The following is a 9,384-nucleotide window of genomic DNA, read 5'->3' on the forward strand; positions in this document are numbered from 1 at the left end:
TCTATAGAAGGGAACTCCGGTACTGTGTCCGCTACACGGTAGGATCTGACCGGTCCGACCAGAGATTAGTGTTGACACGTGACGACGTTGAGTGAACCTTATTGTTGAGTAACCTATTTAATAGTTAGTAATACTATTAGTATTAAAGCAGTAGTGTTATACGCATAGCCTTAGTATATGCCTATTATTAACATAGTCATAGTTTTACTATAGAGATATTAAAATAAGTATAGTGACTGTATTATTTAATTTACAGTACTAGTAAATTATTGTTATAGACATAATGTTAATAGAGATACAATGTATTTTGTATACTATAGTTACGATTCTATTATAAGGATAGTATTAGTATATGACTATGACAAAACAGCGGTAAAGTGTACTTATAAGTATAGTATATGCAAACGTAAGGGCTATGATAGGTTAACTCAGATATAGTAATAAGGCACTAGACACGTTGGTCTACTGTCACACTGACCTACTGGCTTACTACTGGCCTACAACTGGTCTACTACTGGCCTACAACTGGCCTACAACTGGCCTACAACTGGTCTACTACTGGCCTACAACTGGCCTACAACTGGCCTACAACTGGCCTACAACTGGCCTACAACTGGCCTACAACTGGTCTACTACTGGCCTACAACTGGCCTACAACTGGCCTACTGACCCTAGGTCAAGGTCACATGTCCAAGGTCAAGGTCACACGTCCAAGGTCAAGGTCACACGTCCAAGGTCAAGGTCACATTTCCAAGGTCAAGGTCACCTATACAAGGTCAAGGTCATCGAGAACTGGAAATCGGGTTTTATGTACTGATGCCAATGGTACTTGTTGGAGATCAGTAGGACAAATGGTTATGGAGATATCAAGGAAAACATGTTTACCAAAACAGACCTTAAACTAGACTTTGTACCAATCAGTTGGATATCCGTACGGTAGTATTATACGGATAGTTTATGCAAGGAACAGCATAAACTAAAACAGTCGGTCGACTAAATACTACACAAAACAACACATAGCTTTGTACACAACCAGTGATAGGAGATCCGCTCGCTCCTTAAGCCACACACCGATAGAGATGATAATGCTGGTACGTACAAGGCACAGTAAGGGCTTAGTCTTAAGCAATAGTAGGGTTTACATCACGGGTTAGTGAACACTCATAGAGTGTTCACAGTAAAAATATACCCGTGGTAACCCCACTTTCCTTACATTATGAAAAAAGTAATAATAAAATAAACAATGTCAAAATTACAATGGCTTTAAACTTTATATTATTATTTATATCAATATAGTTTGTGTTTTTTAATTGTATAAATTGTTTAAATGTTTTAATTATAAATTTTTGAACAAAATAAGTTTTTTTTAAAAAAATAATTTATGTTAATTTAACTATTGATTTTTTTAATTGTAAAACAAAATTAGTGTATATTTAAGTCAAGTATGACAGTAAACAAATTACTTTATAATAAAAACTTATATAATTTACAGATATGTAAACAAAAATTGCAAATTAAATATATTTAACTTAAATTTAAATATATTATTATAAATTATTCAACAACAAAAAAACTGTACTTTTAAGATATCACTTATTATTAAATTATAAAATTAATAAAACAAAAATCTAATATGTAAAAGTAAAATATAGACATATTTGATAATAATAATAAATTAAGATTAAATGAGAGTTTTTTAAACTAGTAAATTTTGTGTTTGCTGTAAATATTGCTTAAATTTGACCACTGTTTTTAGCATTGTTTTTAATTAATAAATTTTGTTTGTTTGTGTTTATTAAAATTAAAAAAATTATCTAGATTATTTATTAATTATTATTATTAGTTACTATTTAATTTATATAATTAGCTTAATTATTTGTTATTAATAAATAAATAATAATAAAAAAAATATAGACCCATTGACCTTCTACCTAAATTATAAAGTTAAAATATAAACATATTTGATAATAATAATTAATTTAGATTAACTGACAGTTTTTTTTTTAAAAATAGTAATTTTACAACAGTTATAAATGGTATCACTTATAATATTTATAAGTTTACAAAATAAATTTATATTTCATATAGATATAATTAGATATATAATATAGATATAAAATTTTCAATTGTTATATTTAATAATTAATTATCAGTTTATTTATCTATAATTGATTAAAAAATTCATAAATGACTATTTATCATGTAATCTATATTGAAATTTGAATTAATAAATTTTATATATAAATAAAATATTTGTTTAATATTATTACAGAAAATATAATTATAAATTTTATTAATGTTTTAAAAAATCATAATTAGCATAGTAGCTAAAAAAAATTACTAGTAAAATAAAATATGTAAATTAAATTTAAATTTTTAATAATAAATTATTTAACAAAAACAAATTTCACAAATAACTTTTTAATAAATCTTGAACATCAATTTCAATACAATAAATATTTAAACAACACTGTTAAAATTAAATAATTATTTAAATAAATAAATTATTTTTGACAATAGTAATCTATTTATAATTTTAAAAGTTTTAATTATAAATTTTTGAACAAAAAAAGAGTCTTTCTTAACCTATTTAATAAATCTTTTTTATTAAAATTTTTAATCAAAATAAATAATTGAAAATAAGTTACAGTTTTAAAAAAAATTTATATTAATGTAAATATTGATTTTAATTGTGCAACAAAATATATTAGATATATTTATTTATAATTAATTTATAATTACTGATTAACTGTTTTTATTATAAAGTAAATTTCAATACAGTAGATATTTAAATTAACAATATTAACATTTGTAAATAATAATAATTTTAGTTAATTGAGCTTATTTATATTTTATATTAAATTTATATTAAAAATCAATTGTAAAAGCAATAAAAAAAATGTTATTAATTATTTCAATTTTAACATATATATCTAGAAAAATTCTGGACACTTTTACTACTAAAAAATTTATTATATTAATTATAATTACTATAGAATTAGTTTTATATGAATTAAATTACAGTTTAACTTTATATTAAAAAAATAATTAATAATAAATTTAGATTCAATACTTAAATTATCATTTAAGTTAATTATTTTGTTTTATTGAATTTTTCATCGATTTTCTAGCAATAATATTATCTTATATAAAAATTATGACATATTTATATTAAAATTTCTAATAGTAATATAATTTTCAATTAATCATAGAATAAACAATGTCAAAATTCCAATGGCTTTAACAGTTATATTTTTATTTATATTATTTTTTTCAGATTTTTAGTTAACAACTAATTAATAAAATACTAAAATTTATAATAATAATAGAATTATATGAAAATATTAATCAATGTTTTGCATATACAGTATTAATTATAGAAAAAACATTGTACTATATTAACAAATTAAATATATATTTTTTATATTAATATTTTATATTATTTTAGCTAATAGTAAATATAAGATAACTAAAAATAATAATCTGCTGAGTTTCAAATGGGGAGTGACTGAAAAAAAAACAATTCTTTTTAATATTTTTTAAATTTTTACTAAAATATAATTTAAAATTTTAATTTTTCAATTAATAAAATAATAAGAAATGGTCAATTTTATGCATATTTACCAATATTGACCAATGGTCAGTTTCATAAAATTTTACTTAAAATTATTTATTTAATATTAATTTTATATATTAATCATTTTAAACGAAAATTTTTTTCAAAAGTGACCAAATGGTCTACAATTGGTTAATATTTTATAAACTAGTATATAGATTTATAAATTAAAATATTATTATAATTAGTTAATATAAATACTATATAACATTTATATTTATAAAAAATTTATTAAATATTGACAAATGGTCACTATTGATTCAAATATATATTAAAATATATTAAAAATGTTTAATTTATGAAAATAATATTTAATAAATAATTTTAAGTAAAGTTTAATTAAACTGACCATTGGTCAAGTGTAGTAAATATGCATAAAATGACCATTTCTTATTTATTTATTAATTGAATTATTAAAATTAAAATATTAAATTATATTTTATTAAAAAATTTAAAAAATATAAAAAAGAATTGGTTTTTTTTCAGTCATCCCCCATTTAGATTATATTATAGATTTTGAAATGAATTTAAAATATCATATACTAAATGTTTTATAAGTTAATATGTAAAAACAACTGTAAACTTTTTTTTAAAAAAATAATAATTTTAAATTTTAATATATAAAACCTTAAATAGATTTTAGATTGATCAATTATTCATTTATTTTTACAATTTATATTATAAATTAAACTCTATTTAAAATTTTAATTTTATTGTAATATTCAAAATAATTAAAAAGCTGCATATTATGAAAACATATTATTTATTTTTAAAAAAAATGTTAACAAATAATTAATAAAATACTAAAATTTATAATATAAATATAAATATATTATAAGTTATATAAAAATATTAATCAAAGTTTTGCATATATGTGTTCATATTATTGTTTAAATATATGTTTTTAATTAAATAAAAAATTAAATAATAAAGTTAATATATTTTACTTTATGTGTTGTATATATGTAATTATTATTATAAGTATAAAATTATATAAAACATAATAAAAATATATATAGATTTAAAAAATATGTTTGGATATTAATATTGATAATTATAAAATTTAAAAATAATTTTAATTAATTTTAATTAATTTAGTATCTGGTAATTGCTATAAATTAATAAATTATAATAATTGTTGTTTGAATCCAATGTTTTTAAAATTGTCCGACAATACAACACAATACAACGCTATTTAATAAATAATAAAATATTTTTTATGTATATTATGATTAGGAATAAAAGTTAAATAAGTTTAGAATTAAAATAAAATATTTATACATGTATTTAACAAAAACATATTATAAATTTATTACTAAAATTTATCTGCATATTTATTAATTTAAAGATCAGTTTATTTATTTGTTATCATAATTTAAATTTAAAAAATACTTTTTTAAAAATTATTAAAAATTCATAAAATGAAATAATAACAGTTGCTATAATAAATTTAAATTTTTAAAATTTATATATAAATAAATTACTTTAAACTTAAGTTACAGTTTATTTAAACTAACATATTTTTTAATAATTTTTTGTTATGTAATGATTTTTTATAATATTATTAATAAATATTTTGTTTTTCATATCATTAATTAAAATTAATTAATGTAATTTTTTTTAAAACTATGTAAATTTAAAACTATTTAATTAATATAATTAACTTAATCATCTAATTCATTTGTTATTAATAAGTTTAAAATAAGGAAATATTTTTATTAATAATTAATGAAAATAAACATTTAATAATATTACTAAAATATCTTGATTATATATATATATATATACAGTATAATTAATTAAGTAGTTATTGTTAAAAAAAATAAAATATAATTTTATTCAGTCGAGTATCAGATTAGAGTAAGCAAACCGGGAATTAATTGATAGCATCGATATATATATATATATATATATATATATATATATAACACGGGTCTCGGTTAACATCAATATAACAAAAACAAGTATATAAATAATATAAGAATTTTATTTTTTTAAATATAAAAATAAATTTTAGCTAATATAAAAAACATAATTATAAAAAAATAATAAATTTATTAAAAATTATTTATTAAAAAGAATTAAAATAAAATATATAATTAATATAATAAAAATTTAAATGCTTTAATTATAAATTATTAAACAAAAAATACTAATTTTTTAACTATAAAAATTTTGTTTATATTTTAAATTTAAATTCAGTTTATTAATAATCTAATATTATTACTAAATTATTATTAAATTATATTCATTTTAATTAATCAAATTAGTTTAAATTAGAAAGTTAGTTAGGTAAATAAAGAAATTAAAATAAAATATTTAACTTATATTTAAATGTTTTAATTAAAAATTATTGAAAAAATCGATAGGCACCTCAAAACTTTTTATTAAAACTTTAATTAATATTTTTATTCAAAATAAATAATTGAAATTAAGTTACAGTTTTTTTAAAAAAATAATAATTTATGTTAATTTAAATATTGACATTATTTACAAAGCAGTAGATATTTAAATAACAATGTTCAAATTAAATAATTATATAGTTATACTAAAGTTATTTAAAAACTATTATCAAGTAATATTAGATAGAAAAAATAGTAATTAGTGATTTTTTTTTAAATTTTAAACTATTTAATAAATTTAATTAACTTTAACATCTAATTCATTATGTTATTAATAAGTAAATAATTAAAATAAATACACCCATTGGCCATTAACTTAAAAATTAGATCAATAGTATTAAACAAAAAATAATTATATATGTTTATATTTAAAATATATTAAGTAATTGTAAACAAACAAAATAAACAAAATTTAATAGATATATTAATTTAGAATTTATTTATAATTACTAATTAAGAATAAAAAAAATTGTTTACTGCTATTAGTGATATACTATCAATACAGTAAATATTTAAATAACAATATTAAAATTAAATTATAATTATAATTAAATCAATTTATTTTTTTTAATAAATTATTTAAAAACAAATTTATCTAGAGTAATCTAATTTAACTTGATCAATAGTATCAAATTAAAATAATTATACATATATTAAATAGAAGTATTAATAGTTAATAAAAATTTTAAAAGATATCTTATAAAATTTATAAATTAAATAAAATTAATAATTTAAATTAAATTACAGTATACAAAAAGACATAAGAAATTAATTAATTAATCATAAATAGATAGTTATTTTTCAATAAAAAAAATCCAGTTATAAATGGTATGACAGTTATAAATAAATTTATAAAATAAATTAATCATTTCTACCTAGATCTAACCATTTAATATATATATATATATATATATATAAAGATTTTTAAATTTTATATTATTTATTAATTATCAGTTTATTATTTGATATTTTAATATAACTTTAAATAAGTTTAAATAAATAAATTATTATCACCGAAGATTATATATTAAAACTAATTAATTTTATATATAAATAAAACATTTTAAATTAAATAACATTTTTAAAATCTCTATCTAAAATTAATTGTTTCACATCTTGTTCAAATCTATTTATTAAATCATTAATTGAAAATAAATAATTGATAATAAGTTACGGTTTTTTAAAATAATTAATTTATATTAATTAATAATAATAATTTATGTTAATGTAAATATTTATTTTAATTTTACACCAAAATTAATTAAAATGTTAATTATTTTTACTGATTAACAGTTTTTATGATAAAGTAATTTTATTTACTAACATAATTGACATTATTTTCAATACAGTAGATATTTAAACAAAAATGTTAAAATTAAATAAGTATATCTAATCTGTAATCTATTATTATTAAAAAAACTATTCTTTTAATATCTATTAAATTAACTGTAATTGTAATAATGATTATAATATGCAATAATATGTAACTAATAATAATAATAATTTAAATTCAATTTATTAATAAACTAATAGTATTACTAAAATATTATATAAAAGTTTACAATATTAATAAACTAATAAATTATTATTAGAATTGTAATAAACTGTAAATAAGTTCTTAATAATAATTAAAAATAAATTACTAAAAAAATATTAATTACTTAAAATTACTTAAGTAAAATTACTAAAATTACTATTAATTACTATTATAACTAAAATGATTATTATATGCAATAATATATGTTAATAATAATATTTTTAAAAAATAATAATTTTAGTTAATTGAGTTAAATATATATATATATATATATAGTATAAAAATAAATATTAAAAATTAAGTGTAAAAACAAAAAAACTATTAATTATATGTATTTTAACATTTATATCAAGATAAATACTGGATACAATTTCAGCAAACAGTAGATATTTAAACGACAATGTTAGAATTATATAATCATATACTAAATGTTTTTTATAAGTTTATATGTAAAAAAAACTGTAAACTTTTTTTAAAAAATAAAATTTTAGATTTAACATATAAAAATATAGAAAATATTATAGATTCATTACCGATAAATCATGTATATATATTTATTTTTGAAATTATATTATTAATTAAATATTAGTTATTATTTTAATTTTATTATAATATTCAAAATTAAAAAAAGCTACATATATATATATCAATTTTTAGTTAACAAATTATTATTTAAAAATACTTAAAATTTATAATTTAATTGAGTTATATGAAAATATTAATTAAAGTGTTTTCCTATTAATGTATACATTATTAAGTAAAAAAAACATTGTGATATATTAACAAATTAAATTAAAATATTTATCATTATTATTATTATATATCAATTAAATTATAGAAAAAATATTATCCAGGAACTGTTAGTAATTTAAATTATAGACATTAAAATAAAAAATATAATTATCTAAATTTTATAATATTAAAATTTAATAAAATATAGTTACAGCTATACAAATAATAGATTTTTTAAAAAATATTAATAAACTAAAACTAATTTTAATAGTATTAATATATTTTTTATATTGCTTATATTAAAATAATAATTTTGATTATAATATTCATTTTTAATTGTACTAGTTTAAAACTTTTAATTATTTATATCAGTTTAGATTAAGTTACAGTTATATGAATGATAGATTTTTAAAAATAATAATAATAATAAAATAAAAATAACTTAATTTTAATGCAACCTAACCTTTTAATCTAATCTATCAAATTAAAATATAGACATAATTTATGATAATAATTAATTAAGATTAAATAACAGTTTTTTATAGAAATTGTTTTTTTTACTTAAAAATAATATTGATTTAAGCATTTATTTTAATTATTAATTAATTATTTATTTATTTGAAATTTTTTAATTGCATGAAAATTTTTATATATTAAAGTAATTATAAAATTTATCTAGTGTAATTACTATCTAAATTGAATTAGATTCAACTATAGATCAACATTATTCAACAAACAAAAAATAATTAAATATTTTATTTAAAAAAAAATAATAATTTACGTTAATGTAAATAGTGATATTATTTTCAATACAGTATAAATTTAAACAACAATGTTAAAATAAAATAATTATATAAATAAACTAAAGTTATTTAAATAAATTTTTAATGATATTATAAATATATTTATTTATAATTTACTTATATTAACTGATTAAATATAAAAAATTGTTTACTTGCATTAGTGATATATTTTCAATATATTACTGTGGCAAATATATTTCGAGACAAATTGTAATATGAAAACTTAATAGATTTTTCTGCATTCGGTTTAATAATTAAAAATTATTTTTTTATGGTATTAAATTGTAGAGATAT

The sequence above is a fragment of the Oppia nitens genome, unplaced genomic scaffold (genome assembly GCF_028296485.1).
Source record: "Oppia nitens isolate AA-2021 unplaced genomic scaffold, nextdenovo-longstitch-racon4-pilon3 scaffold1_pilon_pilon_pilon, whole genome shotgun sequence".
Lineage (NCBI taxonomy): Eukaryota > Metazoa > Arthropoda > Arachnida > Sarcoptiformes > Oppiidae > Oppia > Oppia nitens.